The sequence below is a fragment of the Oculina patagonica genome, chromosome 4 (genome assembly GCF_052425735.1).
Source record: "Oculina patagonica isolate OP01 chromosome 4, crgOcupat, whole genome shotgun sequence".
In the NCBI taxonomy this organism is placed as follows: Eukaryota; Metazoa; Cnidaria; class Anthozoa; order Scleractinia; family Oculinidae; genus Oculina; species Oculina patagonica.
Window position 1 is genome coordinate 32416567 of NC_135761.1, and position 23609 is coordinate 32440175.

A 23609-nucleotide genomic window follows, 5' to 3' on the forward strand; every position below is an offset into this window, starting at 1 on the left:
TTTCAGGATCTGCACTGTGCGCTCTGCTGCCCCATTAGCAGATGGATGGTACGGTGGTACCAGTGTTTGTTTAACTCCATTCTGTTTAAGAAATTGGTGAAATCCTGGGAAATGCATTGGGGCCCGTTGTCTGAAATAACTTCCTCCGGCAATCCATATACCGCAAACCAAAGTCTCATTTGGTCAATAGTGCTTTGAGCAGTTGTGGATCTCATGTGTGCCACCTCCAACCACTTGGAATGACTGTCAATCAACCCAAGGAAGTAGTTGCCGTCCTTTTCTGCAAAGTCAATATGTACTCTTTGCCACACCCGAGTAGGCCACCTCCATGGGTACAAGGGTGCACTGGGCGGTGCTTTTCGCACTGCTTGACACACTTCACAGCTTTTCACCATCAACTCAATTTCTGCATCCAAATTCGGCCTCCAAATGTAACTTCCAGCAATAGATTTCATTGCGACAATACCAGAATGTTCTTCGTATAATTCTTGCATTAGTCTGTTCCTCAGCGACGGAGGAATGATTACACGCATTCCCCATAAGACACATCCATGGTCAGCTGTAAACTCGTGTCTTCGCGTGAAGTACGGTTTCAGTTCCTCATTGGATACATAATTTGGCCATCCCGTTAGCGTGTAATTCAGAACTCTCTCTAGAACAAGATCTCTTCTGGTTTCTCTGCTGATGTCCTTGCATCCACTGACAATTCTTCAAGGCCTGAGAAGAAATAGAGTTCAGCCTCTTCTTTCAATGGTGGATTGTTGCACGGGAGACATGATAAGGCATCAGCATTTCCATGTTCTGTAGATGGTCGATATTCCACTTGGTAGCTGTAGGCCTGCAGAATTACTACCCAGCGTTGCATTCTAGCAGCTGCTAAAGTTGGTACTGCTGTTTTTGGACCCAAGATGGTCACTAAGAGCTTGTGGTCTGTATACAGGTGAAACGTACGATCATACAGGTACTTGTGGAATTTCCGGACTCCGAATACAATTGCTAAGGCCTCCTTCTCTATCTGGGAATAGTTCCTTTCACTCTTTGTAAGTGTTCTCGAGGTGATGGGACGCTCTTGTCCATCATCCATTACGTGTGAAATAACAGCGCCTACACCATACGGAGACGCATCACATGCTGGAATCAGCTTTCTCTTCTCATCATAAGGAACCGATACTCTACCAGCCATAAGCTCAGATTTACTACGCTGGAAAGCTTCTTCACACTCTTTTGTCCACTCCCACTTCACTCCCTTTCGGAGCAGTTCGTGTAATGGCTGAAGTAAGGTGGAAAGATTGGCAATGAAATGGCCATAGTAATTCAGAAACCTTAAGTAAGAGCGAAGTTCCGCCAAATTCTTTTGACTTGGAGCTTCACTGATCGCTGCAATCTTCTCATCAGTAGGGTGTCGGCCTTCCCCATCTACACGAAAGAAACTCTACACTTGGTACCATGAACTCACACTTGGACCACTTAGCTAAGATGCCATGCTGTTCTAGCCTGGTGAACACTTCGTCTAGTACTTTCAAGTGTTCATGGGGTTCTGTTCTGATCAGGATGTCATCAATACGACAACGCACATTATCCATTCCTTGCAATATCTGATCCATAGTTGACTGAAACAGAGCAGGTGCAGCGGTAATACCATAGGTCAGACGCTGATAAGCATACAATCCTTTGTGTGTGTTCACAGTGAGGGAGTGTTGGCTCTCGGGGTTCAATTCCATCTGTTGATGAGCATTTGACAAATCAATCTTGCTGAACACAGTTAAACTTCCTAATGTGGCAAATATATCTTCTGTGTCTGGCAATGGGTATGGGTTGTCTAGGAGGACCTGGTTAACTGACACCACAGATGCGAATACTTCCATCTTTCTTGGGCACACAGACAATTGGAGAAGCCCAGTCACTTCGTTCTACCTTCTTAACTACTCCTAACTCTCCAAACGGTCCAATTCTTCTTCCACGTTTTGGCGAAGTGCATAGGGAACTGGTCTGGCTTTGCAAAACACCGGCTTTGCACCATCTTGCAACTTTATATCTGCCTTGAACCCTTTGATGGTTCCCAGTCCCTTGTCAAAAACACTTTTGTGCCGATTCAACACATCAGACAGTGTCAGCTTTGCTCACATGAAAGATACTGCTCCAATTCAACTTGAGTTGCTCGAACCAATTTGTCCCTAGCAGTGGGGGACCATCGCCATCAACAACAATCAAAGGTAGCACCAGTTCCTGCTGTTCATAAACCACGGGCAAATGAAATTCACCACAGACAGGAATTCGGACACGGTTGTAAGCCTTTAACTTAATATTGGTACTACGCAAGGGTCACTGATTAAACCGCTGATCATAAAGGTTCTTAGGCAAGATAGACACTGTGGCTCCAGTATCCAATTGCATTTTGCAGCTCTTCTGATCTAACATAACTGACACATGAATCGGGGTACGTCCAACCTTACCAGAATCCTTTGCTGTAAAAATGCCCAGAACCTCATTATCATCTGTGTCCTCTTCAACCACTTCTTCTACAAACTTTGTCTCTCCAAATTTACCCTTTCTACCACTTGACTTGTTTCCAGATGCTGAACGGCTGCCAGGGTTAATCTTGCATGCACTTGCATAATGACCCACTTTCATACACTTCACACACACACTTTGACGTGCTAGACAACATTGATCCTTGCTAAAATGTCCCTCTTGACCACATGGGTAGCATCTTCCCTGCGTTTTCCCTTTTGGCTGCTTGGGAGGCTTTGGAGGGGTTGTTACAACAACTTTATTCACTCCCAGTGATTCCTTTGTTAAAGATGCAGAATCCTGTGCTCCCATTTTCTTAGCTTAAGTGTCAATAGCTTCCATTGATCGAGCTACTTCTTGCACTTTCTCAAGAGTAAGATTTTCCTTTGCCAGCAATTTCCTCCTCAATTCCGACGATCGACATTTGTCAATAACTTGATCTCTAATGTCAATGTCTGGGGTTGTGAAATTACAATTCTGTGCTTGCTTTCTAAGCCTAGCTATGAATTGACCAACTGTTTCTCCGTCCTGTTTAGCCATGCTTCTGAATACATGGTTCACTCATTTCGTTCATTTTAGCATCGTGTTATATCTGTTTCTTTGGTGACATAATACGCGTTCCAAAGTACGTACCGTTTTCTCGAAATCAGTAGCCGTATCTTCTTCAAATTCCACACTCGGGCCTGGGTCTCTCAGTGTTTCGAACAACTCCTGAACCTCTTTTCCCGCGGTGTGGAGTAGCAAAGCCTTCTTTTTTGCATCGTTCACCACTCCTTTGGCCACAAGAAAGTATTGAAACGATTGAAGCCATTTCTTCCAACCTGGTCCCAATGCAGACGAATTTCCTTTGCAATCTAACGGAGGTAATCCTTAAATTTCGATGCTAACTGCCGCCATTCTTTGTTAGTTAGTCAATCCCGTCCTCGTCGCCAGTGTTAAATATCGAGAAACCTTTGGATGGTCTCTTATACGGCTGATTAGGCCAGATGAAAACACACGCTAACAACACACTACATTTCAACATGGCGGCCGTACAAGAATCAGCTCCGCCCTTTATTGAGCATGCGTACAAAACCGCTGACCAATACATTGCATTGATGACTTCAGTCATCCAGCAATTATGTTTTAATGACCTTTTTCTTGTTCGCCGCTGCAATAACAGCCTCAGAAGCATCAGAAGGGTATTGACCCATTCTCATCGCCAGATGCTGTAACCGGACAATTATAAAGAACACGGGTCTCAAAATACGTAAATGCAACTTCTTTTATCTGACCCATCACCCAAACAACACCTGTATCTGCACATGCGAAGTCTTCACAATAACTTATATATAATAGGAAGCAGAAGCAAATTCCTCAGGTAGAGCCCAGTAATGAAACGTCCCTGGTTACCAGTTACCCGTCTATGACAGTAAGTGGAGGTCATCTTAAAGTGAGCGTGAAAAATGTTTTTCGCACCGTTGAAATACACGCTACGAGGATCATTTCGTTCATTTTAGCATCGTGTTATATCTGTTTCTTTTTTCACAATATCCAAGCTGCATAAAATGCCACTATTTTTAAAGAGTCTTTACTTTCGGCATTTGCTAACAACCTTAAAACTTTATCCCTAATTTTATCGTAACTTTTGATCCTTACTTACCTTGGTGTGCAGATTAAAATAGATTTAAATGCAAAACTATAATTTCAGGACAAGTTACAGATAGAGATCGTTTCCAAATCCCTAAGAAAAGAAGCTGAAAAAGTTGGACTGTTTCTTTCTATACAAACTCTCTGCTCTTCAAAATTCCAGTACCACATCAAATAGAAAGTGGATGTCGGCAATTTTTTAAGAGAGTTCATAGATTTCCAGCAAAGTAGCCGACAAAGATTTGAACTTTTTAAGAGATAACGTAATTAATATGACATTAATTTAACACTTTATCATAGAATTCGAAACTTAAAAGTCAGTGTGTGAAAAAATTCTTTTTGCTTAAAGGTCCAATGATTAACGTGGTTTTGTATTAATTTTCTACTAAGCCTGGAGAAGATACTTACAGGCGATCAGTATTTGCTGGTAAATGCCTTGGAACAGACTTGAGCTCTTTCCTCGTACAGTGGACGAGGTGAACGTTTGAAAACAAAACAGTACAGTGGCATGGTTCAGGACATGCTGATGGAAAGAGAAAAAGAACATCGCTGTACTTTAAGTAAGAACACTTCTGAAAATCAGTGCAGTGAGAAGGCTACTGGTTATTATTATTATTATTATTATTATTATTATTATTATTATTATTATTATTATATTAGAATTATTATTGTTAAAATGCAAACTTTGTAAAACAAGAACTGTCAAAAACCTGTTGCAAAAGAGAGGTCAAATGCCGTCATCACGTTGAAGTAGTGACAAAATCTTTCCAACAGAGTTTTAGGTAATGTCGCCAAGTGTTTTTGGTTATAGCTTTCATCGTTTTAATGTTGCATATCTTCAAATTTGGGGCAGGCCTAAAAAAACCCTTGCCCCCAATCATTCTTCTGAATAGTGTTAATGCATTTCATTGTATTGTTCATAATTATTCTACCATAATATGCCATACATGTTTGCTTATTAATCTGCTTTCGTGGAGGATATATATATATATAGGAGTCTTAAATGGCTGAAGTGCTCCTCATAAACCTTAAGGGCCCATTACAGTATCTCGTTGCCAAGCTACGTGGTTGCCACGCAAGTGCAATTTTATTTCCGGTTTTCACGCATTTGTGATTTAGCTTAGCGGCTATATTTACGTAAGTTTAGTTCATTTTCGGTTAGAATCATTTTCCAATCACGGAAACTTGTTCTGCAGTAAAAGCGCACTGGGTAAATGGAAATAACAAAACGTTTGTCATCCTAAATGATTGCAAAACATATACAAAGCCCGAGGCAAGAATCCGAAACCGCCGAAATATTTTTTAAACAGCAGTGGCGATGCGTTAGAAAACATGCGAATGTTCGGGACTACCGTGTTTTCATCGTTTCCCGTTCAGCTCACTGAAGAAACCTGTGAAAGCCACGGGCAAAAATTAAAGCATTGTCAATGGAACTAAACGAAGCTCATAGAAAACAGCGATTCATTTCGACGCGAAACAAAGATTAAGGTATTTTTACGCAACGCGAGTTAACTGCCGTAAATTGCTTGCAGAAATGCTGAAATGATTCGTACAGCAGTCCTACCACATGACAAATTCACAAAGGTACAAAACTTCGAAAAATGATTTATATAAAACACCTGTAGAAAAATATTTCAGCTCACAAACGTTAACTATTTATTCAACCGAACTATGAATTGTAGCCTTCTTGCTCAAACATAATGACGCCGTTTACGCAATAAATTCGCAAATTACGAGCCGAAACAAAGAAACTCACGCTAAACTCTTTTCAATACTTACGACCGACGCTGTTTACATTTGTCATAGCCTGTACATGTTAGTTGAGCGACAGTAAACGTCGTTAAAGCTGTGCGAATACAAGCAAGGAGTAAAGTTCGCCGTGTCGAAAAATTATAGTTTTTGAAGTGTACGTGAGCGGGGAAAGCCAACTTAGTGCAGCACTGTCAATTACGATGATTTCAACCAATCAGTCACCGTAAAATTTTACTTCCGGTACGGACGAAAATGCGTACTTTTCTCGCAACAAAAAAAGCGTAACTTTTGTTTTTTGCAGTAAATCGAAAGAAATACATTTTTTTAAACGTAAGCATGCGTTTTCGGAAAATTAAAACAACGTAAAAGTTGTGTTCAAAAACATGGTCAACAGAACACATTTTCTGTCCTTATTTTTCAAGTTTTTGTGCTTACAGAAAACGCATGCTTACATTTTTTAAGATCAACGTACGGATTGACATAATACTGCAAACTTTGAATGAGACTGTAAGTTTCTTGCGTAAATCTCAGTTTTGTTCTGGGTCACGTGACATTAAACGTGCACCGATGACGTCATCAACTGACTTGCACTCGCACTTTGAAAATCCTGTCTAAATTTGGTTAAATAAAAGCAAAGATATATCAAGTTACAGCCAATTGAATTTTCCCTAGCAACGGCCCAAAAAGATACTGTAATGGGCCCTTTAAAACAGTATTCATTAAGCCAGAGCGTTTTCGGTTTTTGTTTGCTGAAAATGTATTATAAGAGAATGCATTACAATCAATAATTTCGTTTTTTATTTCAAAACTTACTTCCCTTGTCTTTTTTTGCAGTATCTTGAAGGGACGTCTCAGCAAATAGTGCGGCTGTGTAAAAAAGTATCCGTCAGGTAAATATTAAGCAGGAAATAATGAAAGCATTGAAAAAAACCCAAGTTGTGTTCCTTCATCCAATGAAAAGTACTTAAGACGGATTCCGCTTGAAGTTTGAGCAATGAGTGCAAAAATTAAGTACCCAAAATCTACTCATAGCACGGCAACATTTTGTAAACTATTTAAAAGATTTTATTGAAATTAGTTTGTCTTAGTGACCCCGTAATTAGATTCTAAAGCATTCTCGAGAAAATTTAAGTCAAAATGCTTAAAACGCGCGCCATTTTGTTTTGAACTGGCCTGCAGCGTCCATTTTAACTGAAATATAGATAAATTTAAGTCCATTTTTCTCTCGCGGGGTCAGCTTGAGTGCTAAAGTTTTGGCAGGTTTTTCTTAGCTGAACTTAAACTGTTACCATGCTAAGAGGTCTCTTTGGTTACTTTATTTTTGCCTGTATTGCTCGAATTTTGGGCGAAAATATCTTTATTAATCATCTATATGTATCTTTCCTGTTGATAAAGCTTGCATACAACTCAAAGCAATGAAAAAAAATTCATTTAGATATCCGATTAAATAACATGTTTGAGTCCTTTTACCTACCTATCACGAGGAGGACAGCCCACACGATTTTCCTGGATGGCATTTTAGTATCTGCGATGGCTCTGAAATTATTTTTCTTTTTATTATTAGATAGTTCATTTTATGGAGGCGTGTCACATACTTTTAAGCAGTACTTAGAGTTTTAAATTGGCTGTTACAAATATTACGAACTCGCAAAGTATATTTATCTGCCCTTCTCTTCGAAGATTTTTAAGCCGTTCAATAAATTCGCAGCTCGTGTTTTATCAAGTTTAAAACACGAGGCGCAGCCGAGTGTTTTAGACTTGATAAAACACGAACTGCGAATTTATTGAATGGCTTAAAAATCTTCTGATGTAGATCAACTCATTCTTGCACTAATATTTAGATTGGGGTTATTTTGGCCTAGAAAATTGGTCGTAAAGTTTAACCGTGTCTTAATCAGATATAAAGACATTCATTAATTTCTTTTGTATTTTCTTTATGAATTATTAATGAGTTTTTTAAGTCATTATAAAAATACCTGAGGTCATGCGCTAAACAGTGCTTAATGTAAAGTGCGTCAGATTCTGTTGTTTGCGCATTTTAACTGTTTTAGCCAAACCAGGAGTGTTTTCAGCTGTTCACGTCTATAACGTCGAGTTGGCAATGCTAGTTTAGCCCGGGGGACTCCCATTTGAATGGTATGGGATGCTCGTAGAAAAAGTGGGATGTTAAACCCTAAAAGGGACAAAACTAGGCTGGCTCAAGCATTGTTTTAACCCCTTTAAGATACCATGTTTTATGCCCTAGACCGCTTAAACAGTATGACGGTGTTTTACATTTTTTTACATGCAACTCTTTCTTGGCGTTCTGTCCTAATGAGCAATATATGATTTAAACTCTATCAACAACGAAAGTGTGCATTATTTTTTCTTTCCTTTTTTCCATTTTTCGTAGGATTTTTTTTTAATATATAGTGTCATAAAACCAAGTTTTGTTGTCAGGCTATAGATATTTAAGGGCTTTAACACACATAATCCATGGCTAATAAGTAGACCTGACTTAGCAGGACATTTTGTTTTGATTACTCTTCTGCACCGAGTTTTTTATTAACCACCAGAATGACCGGTCCATTTACTACAAAAAAGCTGATATTAACCTAGAGCAACCTAAAGACTGTAGAGCTCTGCCCAAAGGAAGTTATTTGACACAAAAATAAATAAGGCAGCTGTTGCTTTGCGTTTTGATTACTTTTTCACTTAATTTCTTACTAACTTCCCAGATAACCAGACTTTTTACCAAAAACGCACCTTTTTAAAACAGAAAGTAACTGACACGAATCTGGATTTAACTGTCGACTGAGCGTTTTACCCCAAGAAAGTTATAAGAACCGGAAAAGAGTTGAAACACTTCTTGCTTTGCCAAGTCTAGTTGTGTAAATGGCAGAAAAATTTCTGCAAAGGAAAAAGGGTTTTTAATTGACCTAAAATATGATTTTTCCATTCTGTTAGCAGATGATGCGCTTTTCAATCTGAGCAACTCTGAGGAATTAACACACACACACGTTAATCCCTAAGCGCCTGTCGGTTCTTTGTGTTTTAATACACTAACGAAATCAGCATAAAAACTCTTATGAATATCTCCCAAGCATGCGATATGTAAGACTAAACCTGGCATTTTACTTTGATTACTTTTTTGTATTTATATGTTTTTTTTATTATTAACCACTAGAATGACCGGTCTATTTACTAAAAAAATAGACCTTTTAAGTACAAAATAAGGCAGCTGTTACTTTGCCGAATCTATAGTTCTCTCTGTGGCAGAATGATACTTTTGGCAAGAAAAAACGGATTTTAATACGGTTTTCTCCAAAAGAAGATGATCGCGCTTTTAAACCTAAGCAACTCTAATCGATTAACACACTGAAACGTTAAGTTTAGTTAACGCTAAGCACTTTTCGGTTCTTTTTTTTTTATGAACTTAAGTCATCAGCAGCAGTGAAAACTCTTATGAATATTTCCCTCGCATGCGACATGTAGACCTGACTCAGCAGATGATTTAGTATTTCCTTCATTTTTGCACTGTTTTTTATTCAGCAACGGAATAACTGGACTCCTTACAAAAAATGGACCATTTTTATTAACAAAAAGTAACCAACATTTGTCAGGATTAACCTGAACACTGAGCGCCTTATCCAAAGAAAGAATTTGACACAGAAAAAAGTTAAGGCGTTAGTTGTTTGCCAAATGTAGTGTTCTCAATGGCTGAATGATGCTAGGGCAAGAAAAAAAGGTTTTAAACAAGGTGTTTTTTCCAAGAGAAGATGTTGGCGCTTTTCGACCTGAGCAAGATATTTGACTCATTACCCAAACTATGCGCTTTACCTCCAAAACGTTATTAGACACGGTAAACGTGTTGAAAAATTTCTTCCTTTGCCAAGTGTAGTTGTATAAATGGCAGAATAATACTTTTAGTAACAAAAAAGAGGTTTATAATTTATCCAAAAGGCGACTTTTTCCCTTCTGTCTGGGCGAAACAAGTCTATGTCTGGGCGAAACGATTCTCTATCTGGGCGAAACACGTTCTGGGCGAAACTCGTTCTGGGCGAAACCCGCTATAACCTTAGCAGATGATCGATCTTTTTCAATCTGTGCAACTCTGAGAAATTAACTCACAAAGACGTTAAGCCCCAATCGCCAAGCGCCTGTCGGTTCTTTGTTTTAATACACTAAAGATGTATGTATGCGATATGTAGACTTGACTTAGCATGACATTTTGCTTTGATTACTCTTTTGATACAGAAAAAAGTTTAAGAACTTGTTGCTTTCACAAGTCTACCTGTGTCAATGGCAGAATGATAGTTTCGACTAAAAAGAAATGGTTTTTAAATTACCTGAAAGATGATTTTCTTTCTTCTCCTAGCGGATGAACGCACTTTCAAACCTTACCAACTCTGATGAATTAACACAGAGAAACGTTAAGCCTTTAGCGCCTGTTGATTCTTTGTTTTTTTGAACACTAAAGACATCAGCATGAAAACTCTTAGATGAATGCCTCATTAGCATGCGACATGTAGACCAGACTGGCAGAAGATTTAGTTTTGATTACGTTTTCACTTAGATTTTTTATTGACTACCCGAATATCCCGACTACTTACCAAAAAACAAATATTTTTAAATACAAAAGTAACTGAAACTAATCTGGATTAACCTGAAGACTGAGCGCTTTACCCCCAAAAAGTTATTAGACACCGAAAAATAGTTTAAACACTTCTTATTTGCCAAGTTTAGTTGTGTAAATGGCAGAATGATAATTTTGGCAAGATAAGGCGTCTTGAATCTACCGACATATGATTTTTTCCCTTCTGTTTGCAGATGATCGCGCTTTTCAGTTTGAGAAACTCTAAAGAACGCGCCTGTCGGTTCTTTGTTCTCAATACACTAAAGAAATCAGCATGAAAACTCTCATGACTAACTGCCTTGTATGCGACATGTAGACTTGACTAAGCATGACATTTTGCTTTGATTACTCTTTTGCACTCGGAGATGTTTCTTTAACCACCAGAATAACCGGTCTTTTTATTAAAAAAACATTTTTCATACAAACCAGCTGATACAAATCTGTATTAACATGAAGACTGTAGAACTTTACCCAAAGAAAAATATTTCATTAAGAAAAAACGTAAGGCAGCTGTTTCTTTGCCAAATCTTGTTCTCTTAGTCTCAGAATGATACTTTTGGCAAGAAAATGGGTTTTAGCACGGGGATCTTTCCGTTATAGGAAATGATCGCGCTTTCCAACCTGAGCAACTCTGATCAATTAACACACACAAACGTTAAACCCTAAGCATTAGACGGTTCTTTTTTTTATAAACTAAAAGGTATCAGTAGTATCATGGGGAGGACCAGACGAAATTATTCATGAATTCAACAGGCCTGAATTAATGAGCTCTGTATATCCAGAACCGGTTTAATGAGATACGATCACGTAGGTATAGGAGCTGGTTTAATGAGCTGCGTGTCACGTTGGTTTATGGACAAATTTAATGAGATACGAGTCACAGTAGATGTAAGAGGCAGACTCTAATATGCATGGTATTGTTTTGAGTATTTATTGTTGAATATTACATGAGTTTTTAGGAGAGATGTTGGTGTTGTTATAGAGTTATTGAACCACCCAACCAGCCGGGTAGTGATGCAGTTATATAGAAGGAGAGCAAAGACTTGTACGAGAACCAATCAGGGAGTACCGTCAAACAAGTCAAACCAGTTTTGATTCCGGTTGGATTTGATTATTCAAAATGGAGCACGTATCTTGTTTGCTAGCTGGTCAAACCGGTTTTCAGGCTGGACAAAGTTATTCAAAATGGCAAATTAAAATCCACACTTTTTTTTTTCAAGTAGGTAAAAAACGTTTATTGAGTATAGAAAAAGTGTACAATCTCAAACATGAATAAATATTAAATGTAAAACGTAATGTTCATTGATGTTACTAATACAATAATGAATGAATAAATATTAAATGTTCAGTGATGTTGCTAATACAATAATAAATGTTCAATGAGTCAACAATGAGCCAACTTTTCTGATACGGCAAATTGTCTTTGTAGCTTGGGTCGTGGCGTGTACTTGGCTTTCACTCCTTTTGATGGCTTGTTTTCCTCAGGGCAGTACGTTGGTGACGATATTTTACGTTCATCATCAATCAGTGTTTCATCTGCCCACTTAAAGAATCTACACATTTCTTTACTCCTCCTGCAGGTGAAATAGGGTCTGAAAGGATTGCTCTGTGACCTTGATACTCTTAATGTCGCAACATCCATATGTCTGCAGTAAGGTAACTGCCCACCTTCAAATGCAATGTATTCTGGTATTACGCGATTTCTGATACATTGTTGATAAGCGTGCACGTCTCCTTCACGGCAAAAGAAAGGACACAACTTCCAGTCTACACATCGAATGTAAGGTATACCTGAGGCAGGCTTGATCAATTCAAGATCTTTAAGGCAAAGTCCACACTGTGAGTAACTCATCTTAAAGTATGACTCGAGAGTGGAAACACAAATTCTTTATATCGTTTTTATGGAGCTAAACAGGTTTTACCGGTCAACTTCGTCAACTCCATTAACAATCAGATCTAGCCAGTACCAACAGGTTTTGCCAAACTCGTCCGGATATATGATGGCTTTAATGATCGCATCCTCTTGTTCCTCTGGAGAAGTGTCATCGATCCAGTCTTGATTTTCAGGAGCAGTGAAATCCAATATGTCTAGTAGATCCTGCCAGAGCCAGTATGCATTTGTTTTCCAATTATCCACTGACTCGCGTAGACATGTCATCAGTTTTTGATTGTCTTGGATACATGTCATCAGTTTTTGATTGTCTTGGATAACACTGGGTTCTTTTTGCTCAAGTTCAGCGTACACCAAATACGCTAGCGAATTCCAGTAAGCATGCTTCATCTTTTCGATACAATCACACTCGTAGCAAGTATCGTTTGCAATATTTGGGACCATCGTGTAAAGCAAAATGTAAATGAGCGTACAGCCGTTGTGTATATATAGAGTCAGCGAATAAAAACCGGTTTTCCTGGTTTAGTAAGGTTCCCATTGTCTATTGCTGCGTAACCTTGCCACTAAAGGCGTTTTTGGTTTTTTAAGCCGTTTCACAGATTTTCGTTTGGAATCTGGTGGTGTTTCCATCATTATCGCGTACGCCGATTCTTCAGGCAATGCGTTGAGGGGTGTTTCCATTCTGACAGGAATTTTCGATTGTTTAGTAGTCGCGGGTGTGGGCGGTAGTTGTCTTGGTGTTTCCCTTGTAGTCTAAACTTTAGGTGTAGACGCAGGACTATTTACATTAGTATTTGTCTCTTTAGGCGGCGCTGGATCTGTTTTGGGTAGCACCACTGTAGGTTTTATGCTTGCTTCACTTTTCATCTGTTTTGTTAATCCCTGGTACCTTTGAAGAAGATGATCCAACAACATTACTTTTTGATCTTCTGCTAAGGAGGAGTCCATGATTTGTTTCATGTCTTGATCTAGCCGTGTTAAAGTCGTGAGTTGCGGAGGAGCCGTTAATCGATGTTCTGTTTCCATACTTTGCAATAAATGTTCAGGAACCATCAACATCTTCTGCGCCTACTTCATTTAAAAAATTTACCCGATAATTCCACAGCGAAAGAGGCAATCAAAGTGGTGATGGCAGGCACAAATCCTTCTTTCTGAAACTTGGTGTTTTTGCGAGTAAGATAAAGGAGCTTTGACTTAAGTGGCTTTAACGTTTAAATGATCAATTAGATACTAGAATGCTTCCTTTTAAGAGATCTAGAGCAATCTCGCCAACAGTTTTCAACAGCTCTGCTCTGTTTTGCTCTGCTCTCCTATTTCTTCTTCTCTGCTCTGCTCTGCTCTGACTTTCTGCTCTGCTAAGTTCTGCTCTGCTCTTCTCAGATGCTGCGCTATGCTCCGCTGCTCTGCTCCGCTCTGCTCTGCTCTGCTCTCTGCTCCGCTCTGCTCCCCTCCGCTACGCTACGCTACGCTACGCTACGCTATGCTACGCTATGCTATGTTAGCTATGCTATGCTATGCTGTGCTGTGCTGTGCTGTGCTGTGCTGTGCTGTGCTGTGCTGTGCTGTGCTGTGCTGTGCTGTGCTGTGCTGTGTTATGCTGTGCTGTGCTGTGCTGTGCTATGCTGTGCTGTGCTGTGCTGTGCTGTGCTATGCTGTGCTGTGCTGTGCTGTGCTGTGCTGTGCTATGCTGTGCTGTGCTGTGCTGTGCTGTGCTGTGCTGTGCTGTGCTGTGCTGTGCTGTGCTGTGCTGTGCTGTGCTGTGCTGTGCTGTGCTGTGCTGTGTTATGCTATGCTGTGCTGTGCTGTGCTGTGCTATGCTGTGCTGTGCTGTGCTGTGCTATGCTGTGCTGTGCTGTGCTGTGCTGTGCTATGCTATGCTATGCTGTGCTGTGCTATGCTATGCTATGCTATGCTATGCTATGCTATGCTGTGCTGTGCTGTGCTATGCTGTGCTGTGCTGTGCTGTGCTGTGCTGTGCTGTGCTATGCTATGCTGTGCTGTGCTGTGTTATGCTATGCTATGCTATGCTGTGCTGTGCTATGCTGTGCTGTGCTGTGCTGTGCTGTGCTATGCTGTGCTGTGCTGTGCTGTGCTGTGCTGTGCTATGCTATGCTGTGCTGTGCTGTGCTGTGCTGTGCTGTGCTGTGCTGTGCTGTGTTATGCTATGCTATGCTAGCTATGCTGTGCTGTGCTGTGCTGTGCTGTGCTGTGCTGTGCTGTGCTGTGCTGTGCTATGCTTTGCTATGCTATGCTGTGCTGTGCTGTGCTGTGCTATGCTATGCTATGCTATGCTATGCTGTGCTGTGCTGTGCTGTGCTGTGTTATGCTATGCTATGCTGTGCTGTGCTGTGCTGTGCTGTGCTGTGCTATGCTGTGCTATGCTATGCTATGCTATGCTATGTTCTGCTCTGCTTTGCTCTGCTCTACTCTACTCTGCTCTGGCTACTCTTGTCTTCTCTATGAGCTTTGAACAAGTATTCAAATTGACCCCTTTTGCTGAATTCCATAGAAGAGAATACACAAACAAAGTTCTCACAACAATTTATTGTCCCTATTAAAGAATCAAAAATACATTGAAATGACCTAGTAGTACAGGAAATGGTCAACTCCATAGAGTGCCTATAATTTTAAGTGTTGTTAAGAAACTCTTTGCAGTTTAATTCTATTTGACAAGTTGCAGCTGGCGCAAGTCTTTGTTTCCTTGTTTGACTCCGTTGCTCAGGTCCATGTTACTGTTTTTGTTTTGTAGGTCAGGTTTCGTATTAATGGATTTCGTGATATTTTCTTTTTCTTACTTGGTAACGAATTTCTTCATCGTCACTTTCACTTAAATTTTCTTTACAGACGTCATTGTATTGAAACAGTCGGTTCAATAAATATTTTCTTTTATTGATTGCTGCTTCTGCTGCCTCCGCGAAGTCCATTTCATCGTCTTCCATAAAACTGCGCAGTGTTGTCATAACCTTTTTGTGTGTTGGATCAGTTTTAAGAACACGATACCACTTTAAATAGTGGAGATACAAGAGTCGTAGCCTCTTTCTGTATGCAGGAAGTAGAAGAGTGGATGCTTGAAACTTGGCGTCTTCTTTCGACAAACCCTGCGTTAAGTATTGTTCCACTTGTTCCACCAAGGATGATTTTAAATCGATAATGGATTCCTCTCGCAGCTTATCCCAGGGATCAATATCGTCATTTTCATCGTTTGCAGTAGTGCTTTCATTGTCTTCATCACTGTGATCTTCATCTTCCTCTTTATCTCCATCTTCGTTTTCGCTTTTACCATCAATATCGTCATCAACTTCATGATACTCTTCTTCTGGTTCTTCATCGTCCTGGCTAAGGTTGTTTCCATGTTCATCTTCATCGGTTTCTTCTCGAGCAAACGAAGTCATTTCCTCTTGTTCTTGGTCCAGACGCTTATGACAATTTTGCTTCTCGTGACGGTCTCTGTTGTATCGTCGACTAAATGATCTTTGACAAAATTGACAAAGATGCCCCATGCGTTCGATTCTATGATGTTTACTCCACGACTGCTTCCCTCGAAATGAGTAAAGTAATGTGTTTGCTTATTTAAGTAGTCGAGTCACTCAATAGCAATGACTGTTTTGTAAGCTTGCTGTGAGTTACTGGTAGGATGTATTTTCTGATTGTATTGTTATGTAAGTGTTGCAATTTACATAGTGCCCCCAAGCATGATTAAGCAAGACTTCGTTGATGAAAATGCCAAAAGCAGTCAGGTTAAACCAGTTAAGAGAAGTGCCTTTGTTTATACTCTTTTGTTATCCTTGAAGATATAAGGTTTCAGTACTGTTCAAATTCTACTGCACATTAGCTTTTGAGAGACCAACCTCGGAATTGTTTGCATGCATAACGAAGGAATCATGGTGCCAACATCTCATGGAGTGTTTTATCCAGTTGATGAATTTGACATATTCACGGGACAACGTGTAGCTTCCTTAGTTGATCGTGTCTTTCAGCTTACTTTCGCTGCTTTATGCGATGAACTTATTCAGCAAGTAAAGATTGGTTGTTGCGATGGTTGTGCTATTAATCATCTAAGCCAGACGGCTCATTCCTGCTTGATGATAAATCAAGAAGATGCGTGGTTCCGCTACTTTGACCAAGCAGTGGAGAAAGTTGACCTAGTTCATGTTATGAAGCTTGCTCAAAATGTTTGTAGCACACTTGGAATTTACGTCAGTGACAATTGGCAAAGCTCCCTTGCTGAGTTACCTAAACTACCCAGGACTGCCCTCTATCTCTCATCTTTAGAACTCAAAAACTCTGGGAACGTGGTGCAAGTAGAGGAGATCGTAGATTGAGTTATCTATGCCATTTATAATGGTCTCAATGGACAAAAACGAGAGGCCTTTAGCAACATGCAAAGTGTAAGCTACTGTAATCAAGAACTGAGGAGCACTGAACTAACAAACGACTATGAAGTCTATGAAAGAAAAGAAGGAAGCGACAAAGAGCTTAGCAAAGATATTGATTTAGTCATAAGTGAGATACAAAACAATCTTCGTTTCTAATCAGTGGACTGATTACTTAAGCAGTAAAATCTTTTAAATTTTCGAGGCAGCAGCACAATGCAAAAAGTGAAAAATGTAAACCATAGCTAAAACTAAAATTTGCTAGGATGAAGATACAGCTGTTGTTTAAGCTATGACGATGACCTTTTTTTCATTTATCACGAACGTTACGTTTACTGCGGCTTTAAGGTGCCCAAAATGTGTTTGATTGTTTATTGTGTATGTACGTTTTTTTATTTAATAAAAGGTTTATTATTTCTTGGAATCTCGAGTAGTTGAATCCTTGGGCTCAGTAGCTTGCGCATCAAAACTATCGACCTGTGATCGACCCGCACACTTTATGCCTCGCCCCGAAAGAAAAGTGGCCGAGCATAAAGAGTTTATTCTGGTTACTCGAAGCATTTAGATGAGTATTATTTGAGCAAAATGAGTAATTTTTAGTTACTCGGAGTATCTCGCGTACTTTCGTATATGTATTTTTTTTTGTCTCTCACTTGCCTATGTAGGCCATTTTCAATCGTCTCGTAGGTCAGCAGGTCTCTGCAAACCGCCATGACCGGTTTGACCATGACACCAGTGCTTTCTCATTGGTTTTACAGCCAATATAACAACGATAAAACCAAGATAGTTTGGAGTACACGACGAGTTGATTTATTTTCGAGATGGACAAGTGGAGCGAGGAAAGGCTGAGGCACGAAGTGAGCAGACTGACCGATAAAATCGAAGGCTACGAAGAAGAGTGTTATGACTTGAAAAAGAAGTTGAAGGAAGCCACGGAGGCGTATCATGAGTCGGAAGGTAATCGTGTGGCGCAAGCGAATGAAGTCGAAGCCTTGAAAGGAACAGGGAAAGAATTGAAAGACAAAAAAGTAGATCAAGTGTATACAGAAGTCTTGGAGCAGAAGGTGAAAGAGTATAGAGGAATATGGGAAAGCAAAGATCGCGAGATCGAAGAGTTACGAAAAAGAGTGCGTTTAATGGAAGAAATGCGCCAGGAAATACATGAAATCGAAGTGAGTTTTTGGAAGTTTTACGACCGAAATAAAGATAACATGCCAAAGCACATTCACGCACACTTCTATTCGCCGAGAGAGTACTGGCGGAATTGTGAGCATATGGAAAGACAAGAACAGACGATTGACCTATACAAGGATATCGTTAAGGAATTGGAAGAGAAAGTGAGACAGCAAGAGTTAAAAATCAGAGAGAGTGAGGATGGAGACGAGCAGGACTCCTTATATTGATTTGCCTTTCACTTGAACATAACATTTTATAAATCAAAAGTATGTTTTTTTATACATTGCCATTCATGCGAACTGTTTCATTGCAATGTGTATGTGTTTCTGTTATATGTTTCAATGAAGGTATAAGTTTCTAAAAATATTTTTGTCTCAGTGCTTGATCATTTATCATGTTGGAATTGACCAAACTTTTCACGCGCGGGTAACATTTACGGGAGAAAAAAAGATTGGTGAACATTACTATTATTTAAATGTAAGCACTCGATTACCTTTCTCAGGAACATATTATCTTAATGAACTTTTGTTTGTACACAGTTACAGTTTTGAGAAAAGTGTAAACTTTTATTAGCAAAAGAAATCTCATCATAGAATGTGAATAAAATGTATTTGACTTATATTTTCTTAAGATTAATCACAAGATAACACTGCTCGTTTGTTGGTTTTGTTTTTGAACGCGAGAACAGTACGCTCTTTCGTTTCATGGTACAGTGAAACAGTAAACACGACCTTCGAAATGAATGCTTATACAACTCAAATGAAATTAATACTACTCAAAGAAAAATAATGCGCACTGGGGCTTAAAAAACAAATTAATGAAATATTGCGATGCGCGAGACGGTAATTTTTCTTTCGAGTGTTTTTAAGTAAGAAGCTCCTATGTTACGGCTTGTTAGTATTACTTTCATTTAAATGGAAGCTGGTGCTCAATAACATTTCTAAAGAAACAATGCACTTAATTATTTTTTGTTGTAGACAAACTACAATCTTGAGCGTAGAGTATATTTTATGTTAGCTTAAAAATAAACTTGCCATGAAATGCGAGGCAAATTCGCTGTTTTGACATAGAAACATTTCAGAAGATTTGTTACGCGAACAGTAGTATGATTTGTTTAATGACTTGAGCGAACGCGAAATGTTTTTTTCCCTTTGATTTTAATTCACTTTGACACCTCTGAAGCACTGAAAGCAATAAATACATAAACCTACTCAAACCGAAATAATGTCACTTAACAGATTTGATTACTATTAACAAACCAGCAAAAGAGATTTTACAGTTTAATACAACTAAAATATAACACACACTGAAGCGAAAAAGTGTTATTTAAAATAGAACTTTCTCCGTTTGCCTCTTCTGTGTAATAAATAGAAGGCAAACAAATTCAAATTTAAATTCAAAGTTGAATAACAAAAGAACAAAACAAAAGCAAACAAAACAAAAGCATCCACGCACAATCCGAGAGAAACCGTTGAGGTAAAGATGCTCAAGGAAAAATCAAATGACTTTCAACTCCCCTTTCGACTTATAAGTTTACGAGTTGAACGTTAAATCGCTTATTGATTGTCTAATAAAGTTTTCGAAGTTAATTTTTAACAAATATTTCGCTGTAAAAATCATTTGACGCTTACAATAATGTTAATGAAATTGCAATTTAAAGTTAAGTTCTTTTCAACTGACGTGCTGACAAAGTAACGTATTTTCAACCTGAACGTGTTTTAATCATTTCTGTTTATCAACATTGCGGTCACTCGGAGTGTCATGCACTCAACTACACGTTTAAATTTAATGCAAGATTTGGGTGAGCAAAAACAGTTTTATTATGTAAAACGTACAAACACTTCGACAACTTTTTGTTATTGAAATCTTCAACTTTTATAAAAACAATGCGTTTCCAGTCCAACACAAATATTAATTGCAAGAAGTCGTAATTGCTTTTTCTCGCGCGTCATGTTTAGAAGTCATGCGAGCTATTTTTATTTCTGAAGCATTTTTAAATTAATTAAGAATTTGTTTTCCTTGCGTTTACACATACACAAAGTTACACAAACGGTACTTAAAGCAATCAGCACTATAAAACCGGTTTAAACTGCCAGTTTGTCCTTTAGGATTTTAATTCGCCATTTTGAATAATTTTATCCAGCCCTCTCTCCTCCGCAGAGGCCTCTTTCGTGGGGGAAGGCGAAAAAACACGGGGGGAGGAAGGCGAAAACACGAAAAATGAAAATTAGGGGGAGCGCGGGGGACGACGGGAAGGGCGAAGGAGCGGAGGCCTCTGCCAGATAATGATTTCAAAATGGCGCCCGATTTCCGAGAGAGTCTGGGTCTAGATCAATTTCTTTAGGAATATACAAGATGGCGTCGGAAACTGAACATGCAAGTATGACAAAAGCGGGTACTTTTCTCCCTCTTTGGTCGACTTTTTCAGTATGCGAGGAAAATTGGAAAAGCTTTGTGTTATAAGTGTTTCGAGAGCAGCGGCAGTATAATGGTTTGATGCAGCACTTTCGCACGATGCATCGCAACATATCGACTATCGATGATTCTGTTCTTGGTATTATGCAAGACGCGTTCTCAAGAGTCACATGGCGATTAAACCACCGAAGTATCAGTCACAGGAGCAACCTCCGAGCGAATACGGTTCGTTCTTTTCTTGTTGTGACTTACATCTAGGTGATTGCAAACGGTTGGTTCATTTATTCCTCTTACGAAGGCCATAAACATTAGAGGGCTAGAAGAAAGCCGTGACAGGAATTTACTTCGACCTGTCGAAATGTCAGATTTACGGTATTTAACAATAGGTTACAACAAGCATTTTTCTCAATCCCTACTTGAATTTTAATGTCCCCACAGGTTTAAAAAAAAACATACTGTGTTGCTCAAGTAAATCGGAAAACTGAAAAGCTTTAAAATGAGCACATACCAGTGCAAAATTTATTTTGGAGTCTTCCTATGCAAAGGCCTATTTCATCCTTCATACAGGCTGGGAATGGATGTTCATAGAGGCTGGGGAAAAAATATGTGAGCAGGGACACTGGAAATTTCCCCCTGTTTTGTCAGTGTGGAGGAAAATATTTAAAATTAATAGAAATTACTGTATTTATGTGTTGATGTCTTGTAAATAAAAGAGAAACTAGTTAAAAATCCCAACTGGCAGGAATATGACTATTTGTCTTTTCACGAAGCATGGGCAGTTGAAAATAAGGCCAACAAACACATTTCCATCTTGTGGCAGGAGAATTTGATCCTGTGACCTCTGGACTACAAGTCCAGTGCCCTAACCACCAGGCCAAACTGCCCCCTAGAATGGAGAGAGAGTCTTGGAATTGCAAGAAACTGTCGATATACAATCAGGAACTAAAATTATCAGTGCAACACAGAAAAAACATATTCTAGAAGTATTATTGGTGTCCACATGTTCTTTGATCACACAAATGATTTAGGTTTAATAAAAAAAATTCTGGCAATGGGGCCTTCAAATGCAATTTTTTTAAAAAAAATATGTGGACTTTATTTACCATTTTTTGACATATTGGCCAGAAACATGGACAATTTAAATTCAACCCCCTAAAATTAAAAGTTTTGCTAAATAACAAGCAAGATTCTTCTGTTTTTCTCATATGCTAAGATTGAAATTATAATATCAGTAAAATGTTTTGGCTCCAATCTTTTTCAAGATTCAAAGTTGATGCCAAATGTTGAAAAGTGCATTACTTCTGCTACTGTGTGCATTTGTTAAATTTAACAATCAAGGGCATTTTCTCATTAGCATCTTGTGCCACATTGAAAACAATATTTTGAATCTTTTTGTAGAGGAAGTGTTAACTTTCCTAAAACATATTTGTACAAAAAATAAATACACATCTTTTCAAGGCAACTCTGTTTTATTCTGCATTATAATACCTTCTAAAACTAAATAGTTCAGAGGCTAGGGGGAATATACTACCACAAGGCTACTCAGTTGTACATCTGTTTCCATTGACTTCACATACCAGTACATTTGTTACTAGTACATGTACCTTATCATTTTATCAAGCGCTGAAATCTTTTTCATGTGCCTCATAAGAAAATGTTAGGTACCGATATATCGCGAATAAAAAACCCCGCAGAATATCAGTTAGTTAGTAACAACTAGTACACTAAGTGCTTTGTATGCTGATATCAAAGCTATCAAAAACTAAAGACAAAAACCACTTAAATAATACTTTGGTTTCAAAGCACCACAAATACACAAAACAAAACAAAATAGCTGGGTTAAGATTTTTACATTGTTGGAAATATAGACACATGGTACATGTAAAAAACACATTCCCTGGAATGAGTACACTGTTAATTTATTCTAAATTAATTGGGAAATTTTAATGTCTTGCCTTGTCAACATACAAAACGATGGTCTTCTTTCAATTTCAATATTAAAACAGGAAACTTCAGTGTTGAATTCCTATTGAAGTCAACCGTTTACAGACATTTCACTGACTACTAGTGTTGCCAATGGGCAGTTTACTTTTATAGTTCATTTCTAGTTATTTGCTCATTCTTGAGAGAATGAGACATATTCACCCCCTGATGTAGTAAGACCTACAGTTGATATATTAATTTTACATCAGTATGAGAGGCTAGGCTGTTGGTGAAATAAGCAGGTTCGCAAATCGAGTGCTTGAATCAAAATAAAAAATCAAAGCTTCTGCTAAGTGAATGCATTCTCATAATAGTCAGTGAATTTGGCCAGAAAAACAGTTGTGGATGCTCTTAATGTGAGTTGTTGATGACAACTGGCTTTGTTGTTCCTTTCTTAAGTTTATATATGTATAATCTTAGAGGAACAATTTCTGGCTCAACTGTAGAAATACCAGGCCACATATTTGCATCACATTAAAATTAGATGGTTTCTTTGTTTTGATATGCTTTGCTCTAAAAAAAGATTTCAGAGATGTGTAAATAAGTGGTCTGGTATTCTAAAATGTCTCCTAAAGCTTATTTAACCTTTTGTAGCCCCAGATAAGCGGGCTGTACAACCATTAAATCCTTCACTTGCCCTATGATACCTCTTTCGGTTTTGGTTCATTCGCAAAGTTAGAATCCGGCGTCAAAAAATGCTCTCTTGCGGGGCCACTGGCTCTATCCTTTACTGGGATACTGATACAGGCTGGCATCCGTCGTCATCTTCAATTTTAACGATTGTAAGATCGAGAAAACAGAGTGTGTTGCACGGAGACCTGTCCAAGAAAAATCCAAAATGGCGGATAACCACACGAGAAAACACGAACGGCCAAAAATCAAATGATAAGGATCGAAACTTCACCAAAAAGCGTCCACTTACCTTCCATACTTAGATCTTTAAAATAACATTCAAAGTCGTTCAATTCGTTGTCTCCTTCAGCCATAATCAAAGGTTGTCCACAGAACCGCAAATCTGTCCAGAGAACCGCACATTATCTGGCAGAGGTCTCGCTCCTTTCCTTTCCCCTTCCCAGTGTGCCCCGCGCGCTTTCGTTTCGATTCTCTCCAGGCTCCGCGCGCTTACTTTTCGCCTCTCCCCATTCCTCTCCCTATTTCCCAGCCCGAAACACGAAAGAGACCTCTGCGGAGGAGAGAGTATCCAGCCTGAAAACCGGTTTGGCCAGCTAGCAAACAAGATACATGTGCCATTTTGAATAATCAA

General features: G+C 38.9%; 1 long non-coding RNA gene across 1 annotated transcript; it reads right to left on the bottom strand.

The window, feature by feature from the left end:
* Positions 1-4336: 4336 nt before the first annotated feature.
* Positions 4337-7427, bottom strand: LOC144651003 (uncharacterized). The gene is made up of 3 exons (XR_013570239.1): positions 7367-7427; positions 6706-6759; positions 4337-4663 (listed from the first exon to the last, which is right to left on the bottom strand). It is a non-coding gene; the product is annotated as an uncharacterized LOC144651003 (long non-coding RNA).
* Positions 7428-23609: the final 16182 nt, after the last annotated feature.